General features: G+C 42.1%; 1 long non-coding RNA gene across 9 annotated transcripts; it reads right to left on the reverse strand.

Moving 5' to 3' along the window:
- Positions 1-7,723: 7,723 nt before the first annotated feature.
- LOC127332323 (uncharacterized) lies at positions 7,724-15,317 on the reverse strand. Of its 9 annotated transcripts, none has more exons than XR_007870380.2 (15): positions 14,755-15,317; positions 14,294-14,317; positions 14,009-14,162; positions 13,655-13,711; positions 13,096-13,222; positions 12,948-13,011; positions 12,800-12,846; positions 12,144-12,252; positions 11,877-12,020; positions 11,461-11,626; positions 11,167-11,266; positions 10,127-10,798; positions 9,214-9,284; positions 9,068-9,131; positions 7,724-8,255 (listed from the first exon to the last, which is right to left on the reverse strand). It is a non-coding gene; the product is annotated as an uncharacterized lncRNA (long non-coding RNA). The 9 variants fall into 9 exon arrangements; XR_007870381.2 differs by lacking the exon at positions 14,755-15,317 and adding an exon at positions 14,447-14,475; XR_011744263.1 differs by lacking the exon at positions 14,755-15,317 and adding an exon at positions 12,377-12,445 and having other exon boundaries at positions 14,294-14,431.
- Between the last annotated feature and the right edge of the window lie 680 nt (positions 15,318-15,997).

The raw sequence follows: 15,997 nt of genomic DNA on the forward strand, positions 1-15,997 counted from the left end.
AGTGGTATAGATACAAAACCAGAGAACAATAAGTGTTCATAGTTTGCACAGTATAGCAACATAATAAATTATGCAAGCATGAATGAATTTAGAAATCTGAGGTGAACACTTAATAAATTTTAGTAGGCCAAAGTTTCTATTCCTTACCAGTAGTAAAATAAATAAATCACTCATTTGGTAATTGAGACTCAAAAGGTACATCCCAAATCTCAAGAAAATACTATTTTAAGCAAGTTTGAAACTACCATCAACTACTTCAGAAACGTGAGGTGAGGCCCGCGGGATAATTTACTTCAGGAAACAACTCAATTATGATATTTTCGTATCTCTGTTGAACCAAAAGATAAAAAAACTGCAGAAAATCAAATAGATGGATACATCAACTATATTTAAGGGGAAACCTAATTCTAACACAGATACGCATGTATCTCACTATGGACAATCGTCGCTTGTCACATTTACAGAAGCAAGGTTAAAGACCATGATCAACAGAGGGCGATTAATCTATGCATGGATATTGTTTTTACAAATCATCTTGATCGGTTCAGCCAAGGGACCAATTTCTTAAACTCTTTCTACTAAGAAACTTAATGGAGAGCTCCTAATGTGCTTTCTTTAGACCGTGTTGTGGTTCGCGCCGCCGCTGCCATCGGGAACTGGCTGCAGGGAGGCAGCAGTGCCTGCTTCTGGAGTTTCGGATTCGCCATCACCGTTTGCCCGACCAACTGTACACATCACTGTTTTTCTAGAGACCAAATGTGAGATTTTGTGCCACCGAGATGCATCAGTTCGAACAAATTTTTCACACAATAATAGGAGTTAACTACCTTTCACTTTTACGTCTAGTAGCAAGTAGCTAAAAATGAGCCCATTGCTTGTATAATGAAAACCGCTAAACTGACAGTGCTCTTGGCAATATTTGCATCAACCTACATGTGTTGAAAAAAATCACATCTTTATGGATGAAGCATATAAAGAGATCACATGTTCAGCATGGGTGTGGGTGACGGAAACACCCACACCCACGCGTGGGTGTACAAAATCCACTCTCATAAAGAGATCACATGTTCAGCATGTACTCAACACTACACACTACTTATTATAGACCGAAGGCAAAAGATAAATTAGTATATAGACAAAAGGCTATATTTGCAATTGATTGTGTAAGTACCTCATTTCCTTTGTTGCCATAATATATGTATATCTCTGTCCCGGACCCAACAGAGCTTTCAATGGCTTGTGCTTGAGAAAAAAAAAAGAGGAAATTCGATCAATGACCTGCAAATATGTATCAATTTGGAAACACAATTAGTGTGAAGCTAAAAAATGATCGCTATGACCATGTGCGAGCCACTGAGGCACAAACATTGTTTCTTTCATGGTAATTATAGAACTGAAAGATACCTTACTCATTTGAGGTAATAAATAATTGCATTGGCATTACAAAATGCATTGCATAATAGATCGCATGGACTGAATTTTTCAAATAGCGAAGCCTGGTCGAAGATATCTAATATAAATGATAATCTCTGAAGAATTAGATTCATGCCCTTGAAAGGCTACAGACACAATCAACACCTATCATGCCAGAAAGTGATAGAAATGCAGGCGAGACAACATTCTCCAAGATGAAGAAATAAACCGTGGATAAATCTAAAAGTAAAACTGAAAAACATGAAAGAGGCATGCACAAGGTTACCTGATGACCAACGGCAGTGAATCACAAGTATATGCATATCATCCAGGATAGCTCTATGACATCATGATGATAGAGATGACATGTGGTTCTGCTCTTTCCTCTACTTCTCTTGCTCTGTACTACCCTTGTCCACTTCTCTATCTCTCTGCAACTTCGAGGCAAGAACAAAAATTGATTTAAAAAATCATACATGCAGCTAGCTTCACACAATAAATCTTGCAATGCGACCCAATCAATAATAAAGCAAGATAAGGAGGCGAATATGTCACTCACTCACCAAGATGCACGTCAATGTGGACTACTTTGCTACCTGGCAATTCTTTCAGGCAAGGATCAGCCATGGGCAGGAGAGAAAGGGCTGTGGGGTTTCTTTCTCTGCGCCATGGTTTATGAGTTTCCACTTTTCTCCATGGTTTCTTTTGAAAGCTATTTAAAAATCTACATTAATTTAAAGAACAAAATAGTGAATGGAATGTGCACATATTCAGAGTACTCACTCGACCCGATTTACATACTGAAAGTACTAAGCCCAAAATATTACTACCAAAGATACAATTTAATCTTAGATGATTTAGATCAGCAAACGATGAAGTTCTTTCTCTGCTGCTGGGGTAGAGATCATGGCCGCCAGATCATGGCCGCCACCATGCGTGTTCGCCATGAATAAATTTCCATGCCCATATTTTCTAGCAAAAATGGATGCAACATTCAGGAATGAGAATCTTATGAATGGGACATACAAGAAATTTATTCAAGGCAAAAGTCTTAATTTGCACAAAATCCATGGCGACATGGCTTTATACTTGAGAAATATTATCTGATGCATGTCTCATACAGTCAACCGAAGAATATTTTCGGACTACTCATATAGTTTATCAACAATAGCTTAAGGGGAAATATGTTGTATATTCAAGCCAAGTAACTAAGTGAGGTAATATGCTTTATACACAGAATATCTCTGTATACTGCTGATTAAGCATCTCAGTTGAATCATTAATACATGACAAGCAACCTCCCTCAGCCCCTTCTTCCTACCCTTCACAGCTTCCTCAGTAACAACAACGAATCACCCACACAACAACTGGTGTTGCACAGTACTCGCAAAAAAACAACTGATTGCACGAGAGAAAATTGCCTCAAAATTTAAGGGAAATCATGCCAAGAAAATTCAATGGGGAAGAAAACACTCACAGCGTCGGCCTCTCCCGTGGTGCAGCGGTGGCCCTTCCTCTGGTGCATCTTGGCGGCAGCCTGGCGGCTCCCCTCTCCACCAAGAACGACGGAGCCACAGCATCCGCCTCGCCGGCCTGAGGATCGGATGGTCCGCGCTCCCTTCCGGCGGATTGAGAGGAGGGTTGGCGGCGGGTCGAGGCGGCGGCCGACGCTGATGCTGTCCGGCGGCTCGAGGGAGCAGGGCTGGAGGCGCCTCGAGGCGGCGGCCGGCGACGACAACGGGGCAGGGGTGAGGGCGGGGCGGGGCCGCGAGGCGCGGCTGGAGCGGCGGCCGGCGACGGGGGCGGCGCGGTGGGCGCAAGGCAGCGGCCGGAGGCGGCGGCGGGCGAAGCGAGGCCGCGAGGCGGCGGCGGGCGACGGGGGCGGGCGCGGGGCAGGGGCGCGAGGAGGCTAGGGTTTTTTTTGCCCTGTGGGCTCGGTTTTATACCATGCCAGGATGAAATTACGAAAATACCCCTGCGGGGTGGAGATCACTGCCCGTTGACAATGTGCACCGACATAGACCCTACTGGCAGTGGCTGACATGTGGGGCCGGCAAAGGTGGGGCGCACATGCAGCCAGACGCGGGTAACAATCAGCCGTTGCATGGGGTTAGCTAGTAGATTCTGAGCCAGGAATCAACGGCTGAGATTCGTCACAAGGAAGATCTAACGGCTCACGTGCGAGGATCGCTGTGAAGCCCCCTATGGGGGGCATCCTTTATACCTTTAGACTAGATTTAGATGTGCGCCTTGGCGCACGATCCCGTGAGATTCGTGTATATGTAAGAAAATGATACGGAGTACTGGTTTTTTAGGTTTTAAAAAAACCTTATAACGAACCATAGTAAATTATAAATAGAAAAACAAACATTTATATACAACCAGGCAAACAAGAAGAATATATATTATAGAAACTAACAATTGTTGATTCTGCGGAGAGCAACAAAATCAAGAAACGATTTGGCAAAATCACCTGAAGCAATAAATTGCCACGGCATGGTCTTCAAAAGTCACGACACAAAGGAAATGTAAATCTAATAGGACTTGCAAACATTGAGCGGTATATGACCACACTCCCCCCATTTATCCCCCACTCTTGGACAACATTGCTGCGTAGCGACTGTCTGCCGCCGCCTGCGACCACCTCGTTCCTTCTGTCCACACTCCCGCAACCGGCTGTAGATGAATCTGTCCAACATAAGTGGTGACTCCTCGATAGATGTGTTGGTGTTAAAGGACACGGCAAAAGTGATCGTCAAATGTGCGGCAGATGTGGCGACGCGGCGGTTGATCTGGCCGTAGCCCCGATGTGGTAGCACCTGTTTCAAATAAGCATTAATTTTGTGGAGTGTCGTAACTAACTAATATATGGTATCCTAGGTTGCTCTATATTATCATGACATATTTTTCCCGCAAGCAGGAGAATAAATTGATAATTAAAATTTAGAGTGAATTCTACTTTTACCCTGTGTTTATGATTTTCTGACAATAGTTACCCAACAGCACAAACCTTTACCTCTCTCGTCTAGTAAAAGCACTTTGTCCTTATCTTACCCCTCGCTCTGACACTCACGTCCATATATTCTGGTTAGAATTTTTTTAGAGGAAAATTCTGGTTTTTTTTTTTTTTTTTTGAAACAGAGGAAAATTCTGGTTAGTACTATATCCCTTCATCATTATTCTCAAAAGGCACGGGAGCCTTCTCACCAGGCAGCATGAAGCAGGGAAGGTCAGCTTGTATGGAGGGGATGAATCGATGGAGCAAGGCGGGGCTGCAGGCACACGGATCACTGCGTTGCATTGCATAGGGAGAAGCCCCAAGACGGCTAACAGATAGCTTAATAAATTACGGTGCCACGTCGGCAGAATCTGCGATAAAAAACCGGCTTTGGGAACGGCCTAAGTTTACTGTCAGAATGCGGGTAGCCCATCAAGCTGATTTCGGTAGTATCGACAGAGTAGAGAGAATCGCTTGCTCTGAAGGAGCGGATGGACAAAAAAAAAGGCAACCAAAAAAGGAGAACGGAGTGGAGCTGCCGCGGTCCGAGCGAAGTGGAGCCACCGCGGCTGGTGCGGTACCCTGCAAGTCGGGGAAGCTACCTAATACTTACCTATACTAGATTTTGATGTGCGCCTTGGCGCACGGTCCCGTGAAGTTAGTGCCAATGTTCCCGTGGAATTAGGGGTGATTTATATTTCTTATAACAACAATAAAAAAAGCTGGTGGAAAATGAAGGTTATTGGATAAAATTATGCTAAAGCATGAGAAATCATGAACGGTGTAGCAAACACATATACAATCAGTAAAATAGGAGCTGCCTATGGCCATTGTCGCAGCATGGTCTTTAGAGGCCACGACACACACAAACGTGTAAACCTAATAGGTACTTGCACCACCAAAAATTAATATTACTACAACTGTAAAGGTAAATTAAGCAACAATTAGATCAAAGAAACATTAAGAGTAGAAGATTAACCCATGCTCGATATAATAAATCACCATAATGTACCTTGGTTCTAGATCTAAGAGAAGTAATGTTCCTCATTTTCTCCTAATTCTTTTCTAAAATGGCATGTTCATGTTTAAGGTGAAGCTCAAGTCTTTAAAAATAGAAAAAAGAGCTTGTTCCAAACCGCGTCAGTGTGCTCTATCCAACAAAATAATTAAGATACATTATATTGAGCACTTGTTTAGAGAATAAAAACATATGCCTCACAAAAAGAAACCAGCCTCTAGCAAGTCTTTTCTACTTTAGACTAGTCACAATGCATAGTATCATATAGAAGTATCATGCGTATGATACTACTAGATGTTACTATCTCCACAATGCAAGGTATCATATACTAGTATCATAGTCTTCATATATTAATTGTTTTGTAGAATCTCAATGCAAATATATGTACAAGATTTACTTGACATTAATTTTTTTAGTAGTATGTGCTATGATACAGTATCTACCTATGATACTAGTACCCTCTCTCTCATCCTTAAATGCACTGCCACATCAGCATTTTGCATGCATGGAATGCATGATACTACCTATGATACTCCCATTGTGGGTAGTCTCATGTGCTTGTTTTAGTTTACACATTAAGCATTTATTATGTCCTTTCACCTCTAGTAGCTAGCCGTCTCCTTTTGAGGAGAGTTATGCACTTGTTCTTCGTTAAAATTGTGGGTGTGTACAAAGGAAATTTCCCTCTCCTACAGGGTGTTTTAGCTCTTAAAGTTATTTGTACATGTCATAGAACGGAGGGTGATGCTTTGGCACATGGGAGTATATGGTTCCTTTATTTTGAAATGCATGTTAGATATATTTAAAATGTTAAAAAAATTGAAACAAAAAATTCGCGCGTACATCTTCATGTGCTACGCGCTCACAGTATCGTTTCATGAAAAATCAACTTGTCGTGTCGCGTGTGTAAAAAAGATAAAATTCAGTGCTGAAACAAAGCCGTATCACAATATAAGTTTTCTCTTTTTTACATAGACTACAGAAAGTCAGAAACTATGGGTTTTTCGTGAAACTTAACGAACAAACATATATTATAAAAATATACCTGTAATTTCTTTTGTTAAAATATTTTAATACTTTAAAATATGTTTTTTTAGTAGAGAGGTCATACAGATCCAGGAGCCGAATTGAGTTCTGGCATATAGCGTAAAATTTGTCGACGATGCTTTGTGTGAACTCGTCGGTCACACGACAAGGACACTGGGCAACCGAAGCCTCACGTGGAACGTAGCAGGAAGGAAGACGGTGACGCGTGCCTGCATGCAAACTTGGCTCGTTCTACTCGATTTTTTATTTTATTTTATCCTGGGCATGGAGCGAGCGAGCTCTGTGTGCTCCAACCAAGCCACCAGGCGACACCTCCTCCGCCCACCACAGTACCACACTGTCACTGTCCTCCCTCCTCCCGATCTCCCGCGGCGCAGCTCCGCGTCTCAAAAACTCGGCGGCGATTCCGGCAGCACGTGGCGTGCGATGGCAGGGGTTGGTATCGACAACAGGGCCCGCGGCGGCAAGGGAGATGTTGGGCAGCGGTGTACTGGCACGCAGGACGATGGCGTGCTGCTGCCCAAGGAAGAGGGCGCGGAGGATGCACATGAGAGTTACACCCTGCCGCCGTCTCCACCGATGCGGCTAGCTGCAGGCCAAGATCCGACAGCTCGGTGTCGCTAAGTTCATCAACGATCTTAGAGAGGACGAACCAGCGGCTGGTGGTGATAGTCGGCAGCGGATGGAGAGTAGCAGAACGTGAAGAAGGACCGGTCAGTAGTACTACCAACTTACCAAGCATCGGCAGGAAGAGCAGCGGAACGCGAAGAAGCACTATCAGTGTAGCAGGCTGCGGCAGATGGAGAGGAGCAAAAAGCGAATTGGGGGAAACGATTGAAGCGACCAGTCCAAGCGATGCAAGCAGATCCATCAGCTGACTGGTATGTTAATATTTCTTGAATAATTACTGTAAAGCCTTATACTGAAAGCGAGTATCTTGCTCTGCAACGCTAGAAGCATCAACATCTGAAAAGTGGGCTATATAATTTGAATGTCAATTTGACAGCATAGTACTATTTTGCTGTGAACAACTGAACTATTGTGTTTGCATATTAGCTAGTACCATCAAAATAAAGGAAACTAATAAGAAAATGTTTCAGGAGAAAAGTGACCGTAGTCTACTGAATTTTATTTTCGAGTTGGATAATTTATTGATTCTTGTTTTGGACAGTATATAAATATACTAAATCTAGAAAAGTAAGGCAAAACCAATTATATATAAAGATAGCTCATTGCCAAAGGAACCAAGCAGAAAAGTAAGAGATAATATTGAAACAAAAGAAGCAGAAGTTCTCCAATAGATACTGGTTATGTGACAAACATAGAAATGGACACTAAATTACAGAAGAGGGGTCACTGAACATGGCATATATCAACTGCTAATTTATTCTTGAAGTGCGGTAGTTCTTGTAGGTAGCCTAAGCAGTACAGTCATCTGCAGATACTTGAAGTTTGGTACTTAAGAAATATCAAGCTCCTGCAATCAGTTGTATCTATCTACTTATTGGCACCGGGGTTTCTGTGTTAAAATCCTGGTTTTGCATATCCAGTAATTAATGCCATCTTGCTAAGATAAGCTGATATGCTAAAACTGAAGCGTTGCAATTAAAACAGCTCCATAGCATCCATACAAACAGAACACATGATCTCAAAAGGTCCCAATACAAACTACTGGCTGCACTTGTATTCCAGAGGCAGCTATCCGGCATATTGCCATGAGAAACTCCAACAACAAATCGAATGAGCAGAAAACTCAATGTCATCAGTAGAAATTGAATTCTGTAGAAAAAAGAAAAGTGAAAAACAATGTTAATAAACTGATTATCCAAAATACATATACCTATAATCTAATAATATGAAAGGATAGTGTTTGGTAAGGCGTAGAAAAAAAATCAATATCATTTCAAAAGCTTAACTCGCACACGAACATCTGTGTGTATGTATGATGAATAATAAGTACTGGCCAAGGATGCAAAACCACCGCTGAAGAATATATTTCAATAGGTGGGTCCGAACACTACTTCATGGACATAGTCCGATTTTCCCACAAAAACGGTACATTTGCTTAAGAACTTAGAGCCAGACAGCCGTCTATTGAAGTTGCTGTGGTATCATTTTCACGAACCTGGATAGCAATCATGTATAGCTAGATGGGTTTTCCATTGCCTTATTTATTTTTTGATGTGCTCTATTGCAAAATAAGGTCCAAGCTCAACAATATTACTTGTCCACATATGCAAGGGTAGTTCTTTTAATGTAATGGATAACGACTGTTCATCAACAATTATAGTTCTTAGGTGTACTAATGTGTCACTTGCAGGTCCGGTAGGCACAACAATTAGTGCACAAAGTTTCTTCTCCTCCACCAAGATTAATAGTTCGTAATGATTCTCTGAAAAGGAAATCGTAACTTTTTCGGCGGTAGACAAATTAGCAGTCATACCATGACATATAACCAGCTTGTTGGCGATAGATTTAACCACTATACAAGCTGGCACCCTCTTACATTGAGAGTGGTTATGCATTGTATGCAGGATGAAGAAGTGCAACACGGTCATGTTTCATTCTGCTTACTGCCACTAAAAAATTACCTTGGTATGCAGACAACACCTGCTTCCACCATTCATTCTGACCCTTGCATAGATGGATATATCTCTACAAAAAAGTTCTAATTATAAAAGGTGGAATAGCAAAAGTGAAGTAACCGATGAGAAAAATGTATTTGTAGTACTCATACCTACGATAGCAATTGGTTGCTAAAATTGGAATGAATGCCCAATTCTGTGAGTTCTTTGTGAGAGGGCGCACCTGATAAAATACAGTCCTATATAAGGACAGCAGAATCTATATGGAATGCATTTTTTATTTACTGCAGTGAGTATTATAATTAAGCAACGTAAAACCCTAGAGTTAGTGTATATTATTTTATCCTTAAGTAAGAAGCCTGGCTATTCTTCTTTGACAATGATACTGCCGGTAAGAAAATAAATTTCACCATGCAATGTGATGATAAATAATGTGATGTTTCAGTATTAGCCTAATAGAGTTTTGTCTATCATTGCAATTTAGGAAACATATATGGAGCTAAGATAATCTAAAGAGTGGAAGAGCACAACATAATAACGTTTTTTTACTACTTCATACCAAATATTTCATGCTTTTTAGGTATGGGCAGGTTAAGTACACCAGCTTCGAAAAAGTATACACCGGCATGCTGCCTACGTCCATATTTTACTTCATTTCTAAAAACTACAACAAACTTCAGATATGAAGTCACCAGAAATTGTGATGTGCGGTAGGAAAATCACCTAAAATAAAGGCGATAATAGCAGTGCTAGTTAGATTTTGCTACAACCAACATATATTTACCTCACTTTACTTTCAAGAAACTACAACCAACTGTATATGGAATAAGAAAATAGCATAAAAGATGCATGTTGCTTGTATCCCTATTTCCCTTCAATTTCAATAGATTTTAAAAAACTTCAAATATGCATCAGTGGACAGTGTGATGTATAATAGATAACTCAACTGAAATAAAGGTAAAACAGGCTGTTAGATATTGCTGGAGCTGAGCCATCGATAGCATTGTGATGTCCTTTTTGAAAGATAAATTAAGAAAACAACATTGTAATGCACAACAAGAATACCTATAGAAACAATGTTGGGTACAACACCTATATCTTGCTGCAGCTGACATTGAAAAATTTATTTGTTACATCAATTCACAGGATCGAAATCCATTGTTAAGCAGCTGTAAAGAAAACCAAGTACTAAACCTGTCACATATAGGAAGAGAACAATCGGATGACAAAATCTGTACTAACCATGGATGGCATAGAAGATGTCCATAACAGAAATTGGATCTAGCTACTTAATGGATATAAGATGTGAAGAAGTAAATGAAAAATGGTAGGCGGCCATCTTAATAAATACTTCTGAACATAAAAAATAGCATGCATCTTTCATCAACTAATGCTATGCATCAATTGAATGCCCAAAAAATAAACAAACTCGCTTGGTTAGAAATCGTTCTTTTTTCTACATATGCTACATTCTGCTGTTTTGATACAATCTATAGGCAATGCACATTTTCCCCTTAAGTAACTAAAACCAAATTCAGAATTACCTGTAGAGCGAATATAAGAGATTGCAAAGGTAAAACCAAATCCATAGGTTACAACTATAACGAACTAACCAAGCTACAATAAAACATTGCCTACTTTCTTCATTGTGCCAGCAGATGCTGCCCATGGATGCTGTTGCTGGTCATACACTTCAGGCCTCCGTCATCGTGCTGCCCAGCGGTGTCATAGCGGAATCTGTTGGTCATGTCCAAATTGATGAGGTCCTTGATATTTAAAGTATAACCCAAAGATTCATCATTGAAAACATCTACTGTCATGCCAATAGGTTAACCATCCAAATCATAAACCTCTCTAGTGGATATAATGGAGAAAAAACATTGCTTCTGTTCTAAATACAAAATACTTTTACTCATTTCCTAACATATGCATTTATTCGAAGCAACTATCATAATCTAATCAAGTAGACCTAGGAACAAACCAAAGCTGCTACTTTAGCTTCACAAGAATTAAACATGGGATGGTATGCATTAGTCTAGGGAAACCGAGACGTGGCATGGAACAGAGATTCGTTGTGCTCAGCCAACCTCATTTAGCCAATTTACCTGCAGATGTACCGATGGCCATAAGAAGATCACCCAAACCAGAAATCCATCCTGAATTATGCATCCCTCAAGTTAAATACCAGTAGCATCAATCACCAACCTAGCAGGAAGCAAGCAAGCCAGTAGATCAACATCACCCCACAGGCAATCAAATAGGCAAACGGCTAGGCAAGCAAGCCAGCAGATCAACATCACCCCACAAGCAATCAAATAGGCAGACAGCTAGGCAAGCACACATGCATATATAGAAGCCAGCGCACAGGTCGTACACAACAAGCAACTATGAGAAGGTACCTTGTTAGGCAATGGTAACAATCACCATGGCGAGACAACTCCAGGTGGAGGCGACACATCAGAGACCCTAAATGCTGCACCTCCATTTGAAACCCGCGCACCCCCTCCTCCATCGAGCGGCAACGACGATTCCGCAGTCCTCTTGCCTGGTCAAGCAGTGGGGAATCTGTGAATCTAACAAATTCATTAGCAATGAGAAAACCAGTAGCATCAATCACCAACCTAGTAGGAAGCAAGCAAGATAGTAGATCAACATCACCACACAGGCAATCAAATAGACAAATGGCTAGGCAAACAGGCCAAGAGATCAAGATCACCCCACAAGCAATCAAATAGGCAGATATCTAGGCGCACACACATGCATATATAGTAGCCAGCACACAGGTCGCACACAACAAGCAACTATGCGAAGGTACCTTGTTAGACAATGGTAACAACCACGATGGCGAGGCGACTCCAGGTGGCGGCGACACATCAGATATCCTAAATGATGCACCTCCATTTGAAGCCCGCGTACCCCCTCCTCCATCGAGTGGCAGCGAAGATTCCAGTCCTCTTGCCTGGTCAAGCAATGGGGAATCTGTGAATCTACCAAATTCATTAGCAATGAGAAACCAGTAGCACCTTCAGATTGTTTTCCTAGCAAGATCTGGGAGAATCCGTTGCCCCAGTGCAGCTCTTACTCGAGGAGCATGGTAGTTTCTTCCGGTTGAATATCAGGGTGCCTCCCCGACCGGCTGGGGATGCGTCACCACGTTATCCATCCTCTCAAAGTTAACATCCAGCGCGTACCTGCGGGCACGGGACAATGAACAGGCATGAGCGGCGCCGCCGGCAGTAGTCTATAGTACACAAAAGTCACCAGGTTATGGATGGAGAACTTTTCTGAGCGGAATATCGAAATCTGGTAGTAAACCTATAAACTTGTAGACAAAAAGATTAGATGAAGATTATTTTTAGATTGCATGCTGCAAAATTGGTCGGCCTGCGGTCAGAAGGGGGTCATCAGCCACAGTCTATAGATACAACTGGCTTCTTCCAAGTCTATAGATACAGGGCATGAAAATTATTGCATCCTATGAATTTTCCTCTAATCACAATAATTGGCACTTCTCATTACTCCCCCTGCTAAACAATATGAGATATAGAAAGGAAATTCATTAGCAGCTGCTCCCATCGACGATTTTCTCAAAAAGCCTCGCATAAATAACTCATCTATTTAGAAAATAATAGCTTGTATAGAAAAGTCACAATCAAGGGACAATATAGTGTACATGTAAGTCACATATTTTAAGCTAGATTTCAGAAAATAAAATCTATTGAGGGGAATGAATAGTACATAGGTCAATCTTCCCCTCCATCCCACTTTCGTTTTCATGAAACAACCTGTAGGCATAAATAAAAAGAATCTAAATGAACAAAGATGAAATATTAGGGAATTAAACCAAAAGGGGGTAGTGGAAGATAGAATTGGAACAATTGCACACCTCACTCCTCACACAGTGTTTTCCAAGTGGAGATGGCAGTTCACCAGCCAAGCTTAAAATCCTCCTATGTGATTCATGAGAAAACATTAGGAAGTGATAGTGCAAAATCCTCACAGGATAGGAGATGTGCAGGGTGGAGGACACTCACCAGCGGCGACACACAGCAAGCAGCGGCCTAGGCTACTTCGCTCGGCCACCAACCGATTATCCGACAGCCAATCCCACTCCTCACACAATAGGTGTAGCATTTAAAAAATGTGTGCTTAACTCCAACACTAATTATCAAAAATACACAACCATGCTTTATTTATGTCGTGGCATAGTAAAACAACATTTAGAAAAGACTGAACATTGTACCAGAAAGATCCAATTTCAAAATAATATGAGCCACTACAATCATCGCAACAAACCAATTGACTGCTTGGATTATATGAGACCTACGACTTATTCTAGCGAAGAATACTGCTGTGACATATAACTGGAAAATCCACTTACGAAACTACAATTTTACCTTCACCACCAGCTGTGGCCTACCATGGACAGTAAATAAATTAGAGTAGCAATCGTTTGAAAAATGAAACTGGCCGAGACTATTAACTGAACCACGAAAACCAGTTACACACCAAAAGAAACCGCAACATAAACTAACTAAACCAGGCAGGATTGAACAGAAAATATTCGTCATCCTGGTACAGATAAATCATCACCTTGCACACAAAATGAGCGGCTTTCGCCCGAATAAGCCTGAATGATGATTAAGAATCCTGAAATCAAGTATTAAGAATGTATATAAATGTCATGAACAGGTCCTTATAGTTATATGCTATGACCTAAAATGTGCACATAAATGCTAACCAAATCGTTTCCTTCCTCACTTGATATCTATGCCAACTCTAAATCTGGCAAGAATTGATGCACAAGGGTACCTTAACACCTTGATAAGCTAAAGTGGTGTTTCCCTTTTCCATCTAAATTCTTATTTTATATTCTCACAACCATGTATCAGACCAACACAAAAGCAAGCCAGAAAACAGATTCTTGGCGCAAGCGTAAGGTTCTACCTGATTGTTTGAGGATTTGGAGACGTTATGGTTGCCTAAGCTCCGGATAATTTCTCATCGCCGGTGACAACTTGGATAATGGGTAGCGACAGGCTTGGCGTCCTCCACCGACGGGGTGATGCTACAGTCCTGATGCTCGAGACATCAGCCCCGACTTTCAATTGCACAGATTTAAAACAAAATATCATTCAATAAGGTCATCAAGCAAATGATGTGCAAATGAAAACATATATTAATGAGTTTCTAATTCAGCATAGCACAGGAGGACACTGCAGCTGCGTTTACCTTTTCACAACTGTAGTGAAACATCTGAATTAGAGAAAAACAAAAGATCACATGGAATTAGTAACACTTGATAAACCAAAGTTCATTGGATGTATATATTTCACATGGACAGCATGCGTGTACTTTTCTGAACCAAAACATGGGCGTACTTACTGGGGTCTTATACACACCATCTTTCAGCAGTGGTTAGACTTCACCAATTAAACAGGTTAACCTCAAAATTAGTAAGAATAAAATCTTCCGCATATAGTATTGAGAAAAAAAATTTCAGAGCGTGTGCAATATTATAAAAAGCAAACATATGCAATAGTTGCCCCATTATTTTTTAACACTCCAGAATAAGGCAATATATTTTTTAGTGGGAAATCAATCAATACTCCCCAAAAGACAAACCAGTGGTCGATTTAATTTCATTGTTCTACTCATTCAACTACGAAGTGAGGCAAAAGTTGTGCACATACCTAGATCTGTAGCAAAGGGGGACATGGAGAAAACCTGCACCCAAAATCAGCACAAACACAAACATTTCAGAGATTCAATTGAGAGAGAGAAAGTGGGAGAGGGGGGATAGAGAGGACGGAGAGCTGGAGGAGCCATTGATACGGAGGAAGAAGCTTCCATGGGAATGGTAATCAGTAGAGAGGGCTGCTCCTAATGCTCGCAGCAGCAGGTCGAGCTGGGGGCGAGTAGGGAGGGGCGTGGTGGAGGCCCTGCTGCCTTCTTCTGCTCCGGCCAAGGGGAAAGGGAGGGCTGGAGGAGAGGGAGCCTGGCCGGCCGCGCGGGCTCCCGCGCGCCCTCCCTCGCGCCCGCGAGACCATCAGCGGCGCCATTCCCGCACGCCTCCACCGACTGCGCTACTCCGGGGACGAGCACCGGGAGAGGAGATCAAGGAGGGAGAGGGACGCGTCCATGGAGAGCGGGAGCCAGGGAGGAAGACCAGCAGCGCGATGGGGATTGGCTAGGGTTTGAGAAGCATGGGAGGGGAGTGGAGGAGAAGAACGGGAGGGGATTGGAGGAGATGACCTTTTTTTTTTGAGATTAGGAGATGGCCTTTTTGTCTCCACGGGAAGGGGATTTTTGTCCTGCCCAACCACGGGCCTAACCGAAACCATTCTCACCCGCAGTCACCAACATGCGGGCCCGAACGATGGTGGGACCCAACAGCAGCCAGAGGCGGGTAGCACATGGCCATTGCATGGTTTTATCTAGTGGGAGGGGAGGCAACAATGAACGGACCAGATTGCACTGACTTGAGGATCCGACGGCTGAGAAGGTCAAAGCGCTGTGAGACCCCCATGGGGGGGCAGCTATTATACCTTTAGATACCTGACCGACGTTGTGCAGCTTTGAACTTGAAGAGCAACGATGCGGCTCATGAGCACCAGTGGAGATTGGATACGTACAGGAACAGTAGGATTCAGGATTAGAAGCTGGACCAGGACTCCGGACTGAGATGAGGAGCTCTGTGGGCATCAATTTATGGATCACCAGGAGGGAAAAGGTAGGCATGCAACTGATCGGTATGATCCTCTTTCTCGTATGTGTTATCTGGTTGGCCAAGCAAACTCTCAGATAATTAGAGAGGGAAAATCGTGGCGCTTTCAGATCTATCTTCAGTTTATTAAGTAAAGTGAGTTCTGTTCACCCTGCGTGCCTAAATGAAGTGTAATCGAAAAAGAAAAGTAAAAATTAAGCATATAGAGA

Source organism: Lolium perenne, chromosome 4 (assembly GCF_019359855.2).
Source record: "Lolium perenne isolate Kyuss_39 chromosome 4, Kyuss_2.0, whole genome shotgun sequence".
Lineage (NCBI taxonomy): Eukaryota > Viridiplantae > Streptophyta > Magnoliopsida > Poales > Poaceae > Lolium > Lolium perenne.